Source organism: Papaver somniferum, chromosome 4 (genome assembly GCF_003573695.1).
Source record: "Papaver somniferum cultivar HN1 chromosome 4, ASM357369v1, whole genome shotgun sequence".
NCBI classification, from domain to species: domain Eukaryota; kingdom Viridiplantae; phylum Streptophyta; class Magnoliopsida; order Ranunculales; family Papaveraceae; genus Papaver; species Papaver somniferum.
Window position 1 is genome coordinate 58676628 of NC_039361.1, and position 15939 is coordinate 58692566.

Genomic DNA, 15939 nt, shown 5'->3' on the forward strand with positions numbered 1-15939 from the left:
ATTGCATAACATTTGTGCATAAAACAATCTTCACTAACATTTTCTATTGCAAAAATTATTTTCCAAACATCATCCTTCGTATAGATTTTTTGCACAAAATTAGTTTTTCAAACATTCCTCATTCATTACATTTTTGCAAACATTTTTATCGCATGCAATACTAAAATGCTTTGTATTGCTGCAGAGGCAAAAATATTGCGAAGAAATTCCTGCAGAGGCAAAAAAACTCGAAGACCTAAGATACTATAAGTTACTAATTCCTACAGAGGAAAAAATACTGTAAGTTACTAATAATCCGCTCCCAGTAAGAGGACACCTAAGACCTCTTAAAGGCCGGGTAAGCCCTTCGGGCAAAAAATAAGACCTTATTTTGGAGGCATGGTAAGACCCAAAATTTGATAAGGCGAGAAGTCGGACTACCACTCAACAGAAGTGTGTAGCTTCTGCGAACTCGCGACAGGATTGGGTCGTTGAAAATTACTCAAAACAGAGTAATTAAATTTCAATGGCCTCACCCTCCCGCATGCATACATATTGCATAAACTTATTGCATACATTCATCACATACATTTCATACTTCGCATCGATACTTCAAATACTTCAGACTTCTTATTATGATTCTCGCGCGATACTTCTTATTGGCACGATACTTTTTATTATACTTCTCGCGCGATACTTCTTACTTTGTTACTTATACTTCGAGGATTGAGGATGGGTACTTCTTATACTCCCTCCATTCCACTTTAGATGATGTTTTTGGAGTTTTCACACAGATTAAGAAATGGAAAGTGATATGAAAATTTTCCATCTATGCCCTTAAGAAAAGTCTTCAAGCATTAATTTCTATTAGTGCATTTAAAAATAAACTTATAGTTACAAGAAAAAATGTAAGGGTATATTTGGTAGCTTTTTGGAAAAATATGAAAACCTTCAAGTATTGTGGAACAAAAAAAGAACCCTAAAACATCATCTAAAATGGAACGAAGGGAGTACTTCTCAAAGGATACTTCATACTTAAAATACTTCAAGAATTTATATTTCGGATTTCGCATAAGACTTCATACTTCAAAATGAGGCAGAGTAAGCAAGTTACTTTTGCTTCGGCAAGCTTTAGTTCTTTCATCTTCCCAAAGCAAAAGGAGGCATAACATATGAGAAGCTGAGGAAAACACACCATATGAGAAGCTGAGGCAAAAACACCATCGTAGAAGAAGGAAAATATTGTCAAACAAGTTCGTGTCCCCTATCTTTGTGACCAAGTCATTTTCAAAGAGAATTCTCGCTCAAGAAGAACACGAATCTTCAACAACAACAAAGGATACGAAGAAAAAGTCATCTCGCATTAACTCCAAGAGAAAGCACTCCACATCAACAACAACATCTTCAAAGCCACGGTAAGACATCGTCGCGACAATCCAACACGATCAAAGCTAATCCATTTTCATGCATATCGCGCAAGAACAACATCAAGAAGAATGTTCTCTTAAGATCACTTTTCAAGCAATCTCAAGAGAAAAGAGGCAAAATGTAGGGGCGAAATATCGCACAAGGCAAAGAACAGTTACGCGATGAAGATAATATGAAGAACAACTTCATTAGGGAAATGCGAATACCAAGTAATAGTGCGACAGTTAGGATAGCCTGGCGAGTAAGACAACTAGAGTCAGAATATGGTAGTACAACATGTGAGTCTTGGTTGTCTTCTATTGTGAAAACCATCTATATAAGGAGCTAGAAGACATTGTAATAGGAGGGATCAATTTTTAGGAGAGAGATAACTAAAGAGAAATCAGTAGAGAGAGATAGAACACAAAATATCTCCTACTTCTTCTTCTTCTTCTTCCATCCACCACCACCACTTAGATCTATAACTCAAACACGACACCCTTTATGGGATTCTCATGTAATATCAATGTAATTTGATACTCATAGTGAATACCCGTGGATGTAGATCACATTGATCGAACCACGTAAAAATCTTTGTGTCTCTTTACTTTTCTAGCACTTTATTTTACCTCTTCATCTTTAATTTTAAGGTGAATCATGTCTAAGTTTATGGATTATCAAATGGGTGTAGTTGTGGGATTTTCCGCAACTACAAAGTCTTTAAGTCGTTAACCTACAGGGTCTCGTAAGAAACCTAAGGTTAAAGGAGAATCAACTCTATCTATGCAACTAGTAACACACAGAAATGTGAGGATTAGGTTTTCCAGTTGTTATAGTTCTCCTTTATATAGTTTTCAAATCAGGGTTTGCAATCTATGTTACCTTGGTAACAAAGCATTCAATATTCACCTTTACATGAAAAACCTTATTCAACCAAGCTAATATCTTTAAACCGTTAGATCGAACTTAGCTTGTTACACACAAATGAAATGTACCCTCATTTAAGTTTATGTAACCGTACCTAAACGTGTACACCATGTTGGCTCAACAATATTTAACCGAAGTTAGCCATATGATCACTCTCATATCAACCTTGTTAATCTTAACCATAACTAGTTCAAATGACTCAAATTAAACTAGTTAAAGAGTTGTTCAATTGCTATATTCTCATAGAAGTATACAAGAACACAATTGAAGCAAAATCGGTATGATTCACTCGAATCAATTCATGAATATTATAGTCACGGTTTGCAAAGATTGCATTCCTTAATATATAAATGTTTAAGTTCATGTACACAACCGATTTAAGAACTTTAACCTTCAAGTATGCAAACGGGTACGCATACTTGAAATACCCGGACCAAGATTGGGTTTCGCTAGTACACAAACGGGTACGCGTACTTCCAATCCAAGCAGAAATATTCGGACATAAACCTTACGCCAGTACGCGAACGGGTGCGCATATTTAGGTTCCCGGATTTCTCAAGCCAACAGGTACGTGTACGGGTACACATACTATGTGAAAAAACGGGGGTCTAACAACACCACTCAATATTTCGCTTAGCAATCTGTATGGACAAACTCGAATATACTTTTAAGAGAATCAACAAGACTCAATCAATTAAAAGTATATCAACGAGTTTATATCTCTCTTCTTGATTTGATTTACTCAAGCAAGAACTGCGAGTTCTAATCAAATACAAGTAATAACTTGGATGGTACCAAAGACTAATATCCAAGGATCAATCAATGACAATCAACAACCAAAGGTTGGATTACTCTAATTGATGATATAACGCACAACCTGTATTATTTCAATTATAAAGATAAACAATATAATGCGGAAATAGAAATAACACAGACACCAGAATTTTGTTAACGAGGAAACCGCAAATGCAGAAAACCCCCGGGACCTAGTCCAGATTGAATACACACTGTATTAAGCCGCTACAGACTCTAGCCTACTCCAAGCTAACTTCAGACTGGACTGTAGTTGAACCCCAATCAATCTCCCACTGATCCACGGTACAGTTATGCTCCTATGCCTCTGATCCCAGCAGGATACTGCGCACTTGATTCTTTTAGCTGATCTCACCCAAAACTAAGAGTTGCTACGACCCAAAATCGCAGGCTTTGACAATAAAAAAATCTGTCTCCCACAGATAAACCCTAAAGGTTTTGTTCCGTATTTTGATAATAATCAAGGTGAACAGGAACCAATTGATAATCCGGTCTTATATTCCCGAAGAACAGCCTAGAGTTATCAATCACCTCACAACAATCTTTATCATATGGTAGCGAAATAAGATGTTGCGGAATCACAAACAAGGAAACGAAGATGTTTGTGATTACTTTTTATATCTTGCCTACCGGAGATATCAATCTCAAGCTAATTAATCTGATTGTACTCGTACGATAGAAGATGCAAGATCATATCACACAACTACGATAAAAGTAGTATTGGTATGGCTTCACAATCCCAATGAAGTCATTAAGTTGTTAACCTGGTTTTAGAAGAAGAAAACCAAAGGTTAAAGGAGAATCGACTCTAGCACGCAAATTAGTATCACTCGTAAGGTGTGGGGATTAGTTTTGCACAATACTAGATGTCTCCTTTATATAGTCTTTCAAATCAGGGTTTGCAATCAATGTTAGCTTAGTAACAAAGCATTCAATATTCACTGTTAGATGAAAACCTGATTTAGATTCAAGCTAATATTTCTCAACCATTAGATTGAAAACTTATCTTGTTATACACACTTGACAATGCACGTTTCTAGGTTTATTAACCGTACCCAAACGTATGCACTTGTTGGTTCAATAATAGTTAACCAAAAGGTTAGCCATATGAGCATTTTATATCAACCATTTTCTTCTTCACTAAAACTAGTTCAAATGACTTCAAATGAACTAGTTAGAGAGTTGTTCAATTGCAAGGAAATCTCATGTACTATACAAGACACAATTGAAGAAAAGATGATTTGATTCACTTGAATCGGTTCATGAAATTTTATAGCCATGGTTTGCAAACAACATTTCTTAGTCTTTTTGAAGTTTAAGTTCAGAAATCATCTTCAGATATATAACCTTCTCAAGTTCGCAGACTAGGTCGCGGACTTAAGTTACCGGACAGAGTTTACAAACTCTAGCAGAAATTCTCGGGTTTGAGAACTTCGCCGGTTCGTGGACTGGGTTCGCGGACTTAGCTTCACGCAAATAGGTTGTCAAATCCAGCAGAAATTCTCGGGTTTGAGAACTTAGGCAGTTCGCGGACTTGGCTCACGCCATTCTTCCGGTTCTCTTGATCAACAAAGTTCGCAAACTTTGGTTCAAGGAATAGGACTTATACATAAATGTGTTTCCACAACAATGCTTATGTCTACCATTGGTTATGTAATCTAAAATCTCATTTCAATCATTGAAACATTCTTAGAGGACGTTATATAGTTGTTACATCATTTCTCATCAAAGAAATTTTCAAAGTGATTGAAACATATCATGACTTTAGTCACTAGGTAAAGATAAACTAGATCAAAGCAAAAAGCTTACCAACACATATTTCGAGATATAGATAGGCAAGGTATACTCGGCTCGAAATACCAAATGTGTATAATCCAAGTCTATATATATAGCATACGACTTCTTGTCTCAAAGAGTAGGATATAGAGTAGATAGACTTTTGAGTGACAGATAAGTTCAAGTCTTCACATACTTTTTTGTCGAGAAGTTCCACCGGTTCCTTGAGTAGTTCTTATTCTTGTATGATGAATCGCCATGAAGTCCTTGAGCTCAACTTCACTTTCTATCCTAGTCCGAGACTTAGCTATAATAGACTAGAAATCAAGACTTATAGTTTTGATCACTAACATTGAAAAACATGCTTGAGATAGCAACGCATGCTAGTTCGGTCGAGCAATGCTCTAACAATCTCCCCCTTTGTCAATTTTAGTGACAAAACTATCAATACATATGGAATACAAAAAAGATAAAGAAACTTTAGTAGCTCCTATTCCACATGTCTAGTCTTCAACATTCCTCGAAATCTTCGTCGCTTCCAAGTACTCCAATGATCCCAAAGGTTGTAAGTTTAGCATCACCACTGTTGAAGATCCGTAGCTATAACAATGAGAAAGCATCGGTCTCGATCATTTTTATACAATGTCATAGTATTATTACACAGCGTCATAGTATTATTACACAGTGTCAAAGTCCAATTGTATCACAACTTCAACAATAATACTATGGTGATATGTATCACTCCCCCTTAGTCAATACTCCATCTCACATGGAAACCACCCCCTCTTACAGAATGATATGAAAACCATATATATTTGTAGTGTGAACTATATATTAATTCTCCCCCTTTTTGTCAATAAAATTGGCAAAGGTACAAGAACGAGATCATAATAAAATTTTCGAAAGAGACATTTCATGACTAAAATAAAAAATACATACCAACTAATTTAGATGCAATCATAAAGCCGAAGCTAAATGCATTCATCAAGGAGTTTAAAGATACAAGATAACCCCTCTAAAATTTCACAGCCGCACACCCCTCAAGATATGACCATTAAGCACAAGTTCAAAATAACTCTCCCCCATTTGATGTCATTCCCGAATGAACAACAACGAGCGACCTTAATTTCAAAAGAAAATAAGGATTTTTATTGGACACCAAAATCATGAGAATGATTTTCTATATCGAAAAACTCAATCAAATTAATCACAAGTAAACCCATGATTAATTTAATCGGAATGCGCAACCAAATTAAACACAAAAAGTGGTCAATTCAATTGATTGTGCTCAACATAAGATAACTTACGGAGCTACGACTAAGTTAACCATAAGAAAATGATTAGCTTAACGGTTCATATACTCAACACAAGAAAACGTTATGGAGTCACGAAAATACTCAACTAGATTAATTACAAGAGAACCCATAATTAATCAAATTGGAATACACAACCAAACTAATTACAAAAGTAATCAATTTGATTGTCATTTGTTTTGCTCGACATAAGAATACTTATGGAGCAATAACTAAATAACCAAACAAGATGATTAATTTAGTTCAATATGCTCGACATAATATATCTCACGCAACAACAACTAAGCTAAGAAAATCAACTTGGTGGTATAATGCTCAACATAGGATACATTACGGAGCCTCACAATAATACATAAAATATGGATCAGGGATGAACAATACTGCGGAATACACAAGGATTCATTCTATCTTCAATCACTATTTGCATAACGACAATAATCGACATAATCCTTGAAAACAAAAGATTTTAACCTATCTTCCATCAAATAATTGACAATATAGGATTAACTTTTTTATTTTGCAAAAGTCCATTCATTCTTTTAACAGTATGTGAATGCAGAACACAGACGACTTTACTTTTGACAAAGTATGGGACAAACATAGTTCACAGACGTAAACACCAATCCCATAACAAATTGCAATATATCAAATCATAAAGATTAATACTGCAAAACATCATCCTCGAAATATTTTTAGAATTCAATACCAATAAACCTAAAAAAGAAAAAGAAGATGAAAAATAATAGCTATGTGTAGTCATAATCATTGTTATTCAAAGCACTAGTTATTCTTCCAACTAAACCAAAAAGAAGACATACTAGGCAACAATTGAATCAGATTTGTTTGACAACTTCATACCTTTGAAAGGACCATCAACGTAAGTATCGCTGATATCCTTGATCTTCTTGACAGTCGAAACACCATGTTCAAGAGTTAACACATTAGTTTTTCGGTCAACAATGCGAGCAATATGTCTAGCTTTGGCGCAGTTAAGGATAACTTTCTTCTGATTCCTGATTAAGATATTCTGACTACCAAGGATTTTTGCATGTCCATCAATAAGATGGTTTATCTATAATTGAAGGTTAGCAAGTTCGTTTTTAACCTCACTTTGAACGAGAATTAAATCCTTGGCAGATTCTCCAATCCAAGAGTTATACTCTTTTCTTTCGAGCACCTTCTTTAGAACAAAATCTTGAACTGGATCACATCCTTTTAGGTCTTCCTCCATTGTAGGGTTTACTTCTTCTTTAGGAACAGTTTCCATAGACATCCTTTTTGAAGATTAATAACACATATATGAGATATATATATGTTAAGTAGTACACCCTAGACAGAAACCCTAGAGTTCCTTGAGGAGATATGGACGTCCGTGGGCTAACCCGAACATATGAACAAAAAGGATGGACCAAACAGGGTAAAACTACATAGTGTGACATTTTCAATGCTTATGAACAGGTTAGAAGATTCACAATGAAGAAATACACAAAGAAGCTATCAATCAGACAGATGAAAATCAACTAAATACTTGAGCATCTCTCAATCATCATCCTTGTATCTCTCAAGTTAGATACAAGAATGGAACTTTCTACTACTAGGTAGCAGAGGAAGACATAGTCTCACCATAGGTATTGAGAGAATAGTTGTGATTTTCACCTGGATGTCTGACTTCAATATTTCTTGTCTTCCCTTGGTTGTTTTCAAATTAGAGAAATTTCTCACATCCCTTCCTGAAATCTCAAGAGAAGAAGCTTTCTGATTACTGAGTCTAGGACCTCTAGAGATCGGTTCTAGAGGATTTTCTGAAATGGGTCTCCATACTCTAAACTTATATTTACCAGAGTTGTTCTTATAAGCACAGGACATGCTTTCATTAGCAGCACACGAATTTGTACCACTAGAATGCAAAAAGGTCTTGTAATGATTTCTAGGGAAGAGATCATTCTTATAAGTAGTCTGGTTTCTTTTGGACATAAGGTTCACTGCTGTAGTCGACTGACTATTTGTTCCATTGACAGCAAAGTGAAGCAAATTGTGAATATTAACAATTTGTTTCCTCTTGGAAAAACAATGGATAACATAGTGGTTCCCTTTTCCACAGAAAGTACAGGTTCGTGGAGGAGAAGCAAAGAACGCCATCTGTTTTAACTTCACAGCCTTGTGATAAGATGGTAAGTTATGTAAACTTTTCTTGACACAATATTCTCTTGGAGGATATTTCTTCATGTACTGTACGTCAGAAACAGTTGGAACAGAAGAATTTTTCCTTAAGACAGAGTTATCCTTTTTCAAGGACTTGCACTGTTCATGGGATAGTGCAAGGGATGCTTCTAGTTTCTCTTTTTCAACACGAAGTCTGTCAAGATCATATGAATGTGTCTTGATCAAACGTTTTTCTCTAATTGACCCTTCTTTGAAAATCTTTTCAAGATCACAAATCTTTTCATGCTGCAGATTATTTTCTTGAAGAAGTTTCTCAATATCCTTAGAGAATGACTCAATAATTTTATAGAGTACACGTTCTCGATCAATAGACTTTTCAAATTCATCGATTAGTTGATCATGATTATGAAGATCAACAAACTCAGTGGAGTTTTTTGCGATTCTGGTGAGCTCCATTTCAGATTTTGCCATTGTGTCCAATGTCTCATTGGTGGAAGAGTGATCAACACAAGATGAGATAATCTTCCTAGCTCGGGATTCGGAAGAATCAACTAAGGAACAATCCTTTGAGGTATTTCCGAGACAGCTGACATAGTTGAAAGCTTTAGGAGGCATCTTGGTATGCGTAAGAGATTCTGTCCTCAGACTCAGATTGCTACAAACACAGACTTGTAAGGTCTTAAACGTGTTTGCCTGCTCTGATACCAATGGAAAAAGCAGGGGTCTAACAACACCACCCAATATTTTGCTTAGTAATCTGTATGGACAAACTCGAATATACTTTTAAGAGAATCAACAAGACTCAATCAATTAAAAGTATATCAACGAGTTTATATATCTCTTCTTGATTTGATTTACTCAAGCAAGAACTGCGAGTTCTAATCAAATACAAGGAATAACTTGGATGGTATCAAAGACCAATATCCAAGGATCAATAAATGACAATCAACAACCAAAGGTTGGATTACTCTAATTGATGATCTAACGCACAACCTGTATCATTTCAATTATAAAGATAAACAATATAATACGGAAATAAAAATAACACAGACACCAGAATTTGTTAACGACGAAACCGCAAATGCAGAAAAACTCCGGGACCTAGTCCAGATTGAACACACACTGTATTAAGCCGCTACAGACTCTAGCCTACTCCAAGCTAACTTCAGACTGGACTGTAGTTGAATCCCAATCAATCTCCCACTGATCTACGGTACAGTTATGCTCCTATGCCTCTGATCCCAGCAGGATACTGCGCACTTGATTCCCTTAGTTGATCTCACCCACAACTAAGAGTTTCTACGACCCAAAATCGCAGGCTTTGACAATAAACAAATATGTCTCCCACATACAAGTCTATCAAAGGATCAATCTTTCTCCCATAGATAAACCCTAAAGCTTTTGTTCCGTCTTTTGATAATAATCAAGGTGAACAGGAACCAATCGATAATCCGGTCTTATATTCCCGAGGAACAACCTAGAGTTATCAATCACCTCACAATAATCTTAATCGTATGGTAGCGAAACAAGATGTTTCGGAATCACAAACAATGAGATGAAGATGTTTGTGATTACTTTTATATCTTGCATATCGGAGATATCGGAGATATCAATCTCAAGCCAATCAATCTATTTGTACTCGTACGATAGAAGATGCAAGATCAGATTACACAAGTACGATAAAAGTAGTATCGGTCTGGTTTCATAATCCCAATGAAGTATTTAAGTCGTTAACCTGGTTTTAGAAGAAGAAAACCAAAGTTTAAAGGAGAATCGACTCTAGCACGCAAACTAGTATCACACGTAAGGTGTGGGGATTAGTTTTGAAAAATACTAGATGTCTCCTTTATATAGTCTTTCAAATCGGGGTTTGCAATCAATGTTAGCTTAGTAACAAAGCATTCAATATTCACCGTTAGATGAAACCTGATTTAGATTCAAGCTAATATTTCTCAACCGTTATATTAAAAACTTACCTTTTTATACACACTTGAGAATGCACGTTTCTAGGTTTGTTAACCGTACCCAAACGTATGCATTTGTTGGTTCAGCAATAGTTAACCAAAAGGTTGGCCATATGAGCATTTGATATCAACCATGTTCTTCTTCACCATAACTAGTTCAAATGAACTAGTTAGAGAGTTTTTCAATTGCAAGGAAATCTCATGTACTATACAAGACACAATTGAAGCAAAGATGATTTGATTCACTTGAATCGATTCATGAACTTTTATATCCACGGTTTGCAAACTGCATTCCTTAGTCCTTTTAAAGTTTAAGTTTAGAAATCATCTTCAGATATATAACCTTCTCAAGTTCGCAGACTAGGTTCGTAGACTTAAGTTACCGGGAAGAGTTTACAAACTCCAGCAGAAATTCTCGGGTCTGAGAACTTCACCGATTCGCGGACTGAGTTCGCGGACTTAGATTCACGCAAGTAGTTTGTCAACTCCAGCAGAAATTCTAGGGTTTGAGAACTTCGGAAGTTCGCAGACTGAGTTCGCGGACTTGGCTCACGTCATTCTTTCGGTTCTCTTGATCAACAAAGTTCGCAAACTTTGGTTCAAGGAATAGGACTTATACATAAATGTGTTTCCACAACAATGCTTATGTCCACCATTGGTTATGTAATCTAAACTCTCATTTCAATCATTGAAACATTCTTAGAGGACGTTATGTAGTTGTTACACCATTTCTCTTCAAAGCAATTTTCAAAGTGATTGAAACATATCATGACTTTCGTCACTAGGTAAAGATAAACTAGATCGAAGTGAAAAGCTTACCAACACATATTTCTAGATATAGATAGGCGAGGTATACTCGCCTCGAAATACCAAATGTGTATAATCCAAGTCTATATATATAGCATACGACTTCTTGTATCAAAGAGTATGAGATAGAGTAGATAGATTTTTGAGTGACAGATAAGTTCAAGTCTTCACATACTTTTTTACCGAGAAGTTCCACTGATATTCCTTGAGTAGTTCTTCTTCTTGTTTGATGAATCTCCATGAAGTCCTTGCGCTCAACTACACTTTCTATCCTAGTCTGAGACTTAGCTATAATAGACTAGAAATCAAGACTTATAGTTATGATCACTAACATTGACAAACATGCTTGAGATAGCAACGCATGCGAGTTCGACCGAGCAATGCTCTAACACTATGGTTCCCGTACATGGATTACATAGGTGCAAGAGTATACAACATATCATATCCAATAATGGTTAAGTGTTCTAAACTCTTATTTTAATCATCGAAACTTTCTTAGAGGATGACAATAGCAGTTTTCACACATTATTAGCATCAAAGCAATTTTCAAGTTATTGAAATAATCATAACGAAACATTCCAAGTCTATACCAAATGATTGTATCACACAAACCATGTAAGATGTTACTCGGAAATTTTCACATGATCATCTTTTGACTTGTGTCAAGAATATAAGATGAACTTGGTCGAAGTGAAAACTTGCCAACACATATTCCGAGAAATATGTAAGTGAGTTAAATTCACCTCGAAATCTCAAATGTGTATAATAGAAAACTATATCATAACACGACTGTTGTCTCAATATAGGAGATAAAGTAGAAATAGACTTTCTAAGTGATAGATGAGTTTCAGTCTTCACATAACTTTTGTTGATGAAGTTCCACAAGATCTCCTTAGTAGTTTTTCGTCTTCAAGTGATGAACGCCGTGAATTATAAGGCCCAACTACACAATATATGTCCTAGTCCGAGACATCTATAAGTAGACTAGAAATCAAGACTTACAGTTTTGATCACTAACATTGATAAACATGCTTGATATAGCAACGCATGCGAGTTCGACCGAGAAGTGCTCTAACATATAGGGGGACATTTATGGTCGTTGGATCAGATTCTACGTAGCGGTGTAGACTAGAACGTCCGGTCTTATAAAAGCCGCTAACGGTGTAAACAAAACCGCTCGGTAGAAACTTAGCCAGGCCAGTTTGCCAGCTCCATAGTGGGTGAAAAAATGGAAAACTTGAGAGTTTTCCATGCCCATAGGAACTGTCCTTAGTCATATATATCTTCGAGAACTGATTACCAAGATAAAATTGACTCGAAATTTTTGATATGTTTGCAATAGTTTAATTAGTTATGAGACACCATCTCTTAGATAAAAGGATTAATATAAATTGAGAAATAGGTGGTTCAGTCTTCAATTACCTTTTCTTGAAGAAGTTCTCCAAAATATTTGGTTGATCTTCGCCTTCAAACGGTAGAACGCAGTAATGTCCGATTCTCAACTACATACTTCTAACCTAATCCGAGACTTAACTAATTGTAGACTAGAAATCAAGACATAGTTTTGATCAGCTAAATTTGACAACAAGCTTGATATAGAAACACTTGTGAGTTCGACCGAGCAATGCTCTAACATATATTATCTTCATTATTGAGCATGTCATATTGTTGAGGTATTGTATATTTCGTATTACTTCAACTAGATTTCTCTTTAACCCTTGAAAAACACATTTGCACCTGGCCTTCCATATTTCCCAACTAGCATTAGCCATATTTACTATATATATATTCTTCATCAAGTTCATTGAATCCATTGTTGAACCAATTCATTACCCATTTGTCCATAGTGGTGTCAACTGTACCCATGCTTCTTCTCGCCGCAGGTATGGCAGTCCAAACAGCTCGTGCAAAAGAAAAATCCCATAGAATATGTTTGGTAGTCTTGACTACCTGATTACACATGTTACAATGTTCACCACCATAATGCATGGTTCTGTCCAGACGATCACTTGATGGAATAACCTCATTTACATTTCTAAATGAAGGTTTTAACTCTTGGAAAGGTGTTTAAACCCCATAGTAACTTCCATAACTTTGCCATTTCAGCATCGAAATTGTTACTACTATTGTGCTTTATATCAACAAGCTTATGATAAGCCAATTTAACTGTAAACTGATCATTTCGAGTGAGAGTCCATATTAGTCTATCTTGAGAATTTGCAGGTTTCCGCATGGTAAGAAATAAGAATCTTGCTAACATCTTCAGGTCAGAAAAGTTGTTGAATAATTGTGTTAGAGCATAGCTCGGTTGAACCCACCAAGCGTTAGTATGTCAAGTTTGATTATCATATTTTAGTATCAAAACTCAACGTAATTTACTGTATTGAATTCTAGATAGGTCGGCATATTTTAAGTCGAAGATGCAAGAATATTATTTATAAGAAATTACTAAATTTATGAACCACCATGCAGGCATTTACCTATTATTGATGCCTACAGACTTTGGAATGATTATATAAGTCTTGGAGTTTTGTGTAAACTGTATACATGATAAGATGAGTACGTATTTTGTGAATTGTTTACATGGCATGTTTATGTATTATCTCTTCAAAATGGGTGAGTGGAAATGGGGTTATAATCCCTACTCATTTTACCTTTGCTTTGTTGGTCATTAATTGTGTATGAAAACTGAGGCACGGACAGCAGACAAACAGACAATCAGAAAGTTAATACAAGTAGACGGATTAAATGCAGTTGTCTGTTGATTGTACTAAACGTATCTTAGCCTTTGGTAGAATTAAATATACAGTGAACTTCTATGGCATGCTAAATATATTTCAGCCTAAGTGGATATGAAAGTGTAGTGTTCTGGTTGTTTGTCTCATTTTGGGATTAATGTGATAGGCAGTAATAGCTATATCTGTAGCTGCTAGCTAAGTTTTGTTGTTTGGATCGATCAATATATTTTTCTTGGTAATAGGTAGTACTACTGGCAGACACAAAAGCTAAGATCTAGACTTCAGGAACTGCAATATTAATGATGACAAAATTTCGCATGGCCTTGAAATGTTTGGAGTTGTATTTTATTTTAATACTTTGTTTATGATTATGTAACAAGAAAGAATTGAGCCTTAATTGTTCTTTTTGTTTGGGTGAGATTTGATCTAACCTAATTTCATTTCTTATTTCTTAAATAATGTGCATCGAGTTTTGGATTCTTGTGAAATTGTTAATACTATGCTGCAAATCCTCATTTAAAAGATGAGGGTATCCAAACACACCACAATCTTTTATTTTGATCACAACCTATACAAGATCCACTGTGTATAAACCTCTTGTAGATACAATCACTCAAGGAATATTTCAACACAGTGTCCACTTTGTTAGAGCATAGCTCGGTTGAACCCACCAAGCGTTGGTATATAAAGTTTGGTTGTCATATTTTAGTGAATCAAAACTTATATAAAGAGTCGCTTGATTATATATTAGAGTCAACTTCGTATAGGTTAGCTTGAAAGTGTTAATATTTGACTTGAACTGTTTCTTTCCCTAAAGTATCTTTCAAGTCGTGCATATTGAAAACATAACTGCGAAGCTGTGTATGAAACTCTAGTTAGACATAGTATTAAGGAATACAATACGAGGTTTACTGCTTAACCATTATTAAACTTTGTATATAAGACATCGACATGATCATATGAATTCTATTGTGATTATGTATGTGTATGACTGAAGATTTCATCCTAGGAAACAATGTTTTACATTCATTTAAAGTAAGTAAGTTCATAAACTTGTTTTATGAATCTAAAGGGAAATCGCTAGGCTTATTGGTATTGTTATTCATTGCAAATCTATTTTGAATTACCAATATGTGTGTTTAGTATAACCGCTCATAAACTTGTTTATGTATCTTGGTAAAACTATTCACAAAGCCTGACTTATGTATTGGTATGACTTTTATTAGTGAAACCGATGTTAAGTAATCACTCAAGATGGTATGACCGATGCCTTGTGAATAACAACTTTTATCTAGTCATTGGGGAACCGATCCTGGTAAGAGGTGCAACAAATTTTCAACAGGGAATCGATCGTTGTAAGAGGTGCAACACGTTTCTAGTAGATAAGGGAACCGATCCTATGAACATGTGCAACAAGTTTGTAGTCTTGGGGGAACCGATCTTATGGACATGTGCAACCGAATATAGGTAGTTACCATAAGTTTTGGGGAACCGATCCTAGTACCTAATCGACCGAATTTTGGTAACTAGCGTGACTATGCACAAAACTCACATGGAGGTAAAACCGAACTTGTTTTGGTAGAACCGTTGTAGATGGTGGATTTTCGACAAAGGCTAAAATCGTAAAACCATAATTGTACATGCTCCTGATCCAGTAATCGGATGAGTATTGAGGCTCATGTCTCTCATTGAAGCATGAAAGCTCATGCCACAAGAATCTCTGACTGAGTATATTGTCTCTTAGAGCATACGTGAATATGCAGTCTCTCAACTGAGGCAACGACATATCTCATGAATACTGAGCAATTTCAGTAATTACTTTTATATAGAATCGAACGATTGGACGGCTCCTAGACAGCTTGCCTGCTAGTATAGACCAATAACGTCTTCAGGATGTAACAATGTTTTCCCTGACTATGTAAAAGACAAGTGTATAGAATCATTATGATTGGACGGCTCCTAAACAGCTTACCTACTAGTATAAAGCGAGAATGTCTTCAGTATGCAACAACGTGTTTTCCTTGACTATACTATACATAATAAATATGACGC